This window comes from Capsicum annuum, chromosome 9 (assembly GCF_002878395.1).
Source record: "Capsicum annuum cultivar UCD-10X-F1 chromosome 9, UCD10Xv1.1, whole genome shotgun sequence".
NCBI lineage: Eukaryota > Viridiplantae > Streptophyta > Magnoliopsida > Solanales > Solanaceae > Capsicum > Capsicum annuum.
In genome coordinates, this window is record NC_061119.1 from 66,475,366 (window position 1) to 66,476,860 (window position 1,495).

Sequence of the window (1,495 nt, forward strand, 5' to 3'; positions counted from 1 at the left end):
CTCTTTCTTTGTTCATTGTTATCCATGTAAATAGTGGAAGAGATCTTGGGAACTTCGGTATCCCGGGTATGCCAACCCCAGTTTTGCATTAACACTTCTTCTATCAATAGTAAGGCTGCATGGTGGTGCATATTCACTATAGAGACACCCGTTGCATCATCCACCATCATTTTGTTTAATGGATGAAGTGTACAGTAGAAGATCTCAAGAAGCATCTTCTCTGGGACTTCATGATTTGGGCATTGGGCTAATTTTCCATTAAACCGTTTCCATGCTTCAAACAACTGGAGCTATTGGCACTATTGAAATTCTCATCTAAGGTCATTTACTAGGTGTTTTGATTTGAGACCAATTCTGTAATAGTGGGATCTCTAAATAGGGAGATCAGCCAAAAACCCAAATGAACTGCCCGATAACAGAACTGATAGTTCGAACAAGTCACAAATGACTAGTAGCCACTGTGTGAAGGCTTGAAATGTTAGGAATGTATATTTATTGGGGAAATAACCTAGAGTGTCATTACAATATCCAATACTAAAATGACTTTCATCTGCAAAATTCAAAGGATAGAAGGATCACAAAAGCTCAATGGAATGAGTTATTGGGCCTGCATGCCCTGAGTATAACTTCCCAAATAACCTTTTCAAGAGATAATGCTCCTAAGGGATTTTCCAATAGTTATTTGTTTTTCAACCAACTTCCTTCCTTTTCTTCTCAACCAACCCAAACTCAACCTCAACCACCAATTACCTCCAACTAAATTGAGGAAGCTTAATGCATGAAAATACAAACCATAACACAGTGATACCACCCTGATACTAGAACAATCAATCAAAACCTAATCCACCCCGAGGTAAACAAAGGTGTAAATCATGCGGCTAACTCAAAAATCCAAATATAACCTTATTTTATCTCCCCAAACCTTTCATCTACTCTGAACCACCCAAAATGTCACCTCAGTCCTATCTATGTGACCCCATCGCACTATCCTTGAAGAACTGAAGTCAATCCACTAAGAATCCATAATGGCAAGCATAAGATTAAGCCTATGAGACACTACGAGGGCACATAATGAAGATGGTCAATGTCTACAATCTACGCCAATTCTACAATAGGTCAGAATGACCCTCAAAACTGATAGTCCGGAGTCCAAAGCACAACCATTTACCACTGAATGATCCTTTCCAGGATGTATCATTAACCAAGGATAAAGCCATGTCGAATCCAACTCGAGCATACTAATCCTGCTGAGTAGATTATCCATAATTCTGAAAAAACTGAAAGTCAAGGTCAGGAGTAGAAGAAACTATCATCAAGTACCAATAGGCAATCATATGAACATCTATTATCAAGAATCCATTTGAACTGAAAAACGAATAGGTAGACAAGGAGTAGTTTTATGTCGCCTATTGCAATACCTCATATATTGAACTCTAAATTTGTCTGAGTAATGGTGCTTACTGCTCAAGTAAAATGACCCAACCCAGGGCCTTGT

The 1,495-nt window shown here is 38.7% G+C and overlaps 1 pseudogene; it reads left to right on the top strand.

The window, feature by feature from the left end:
• Positions 1-225: 225 nt before the first annotated feature.
• Positions 226-310, top strand: LOC124887517 (annotated as a pseudogene).
• The last annotated feature ends 1,185 nt before the right edge of the window (positions 311-1,495 follow it).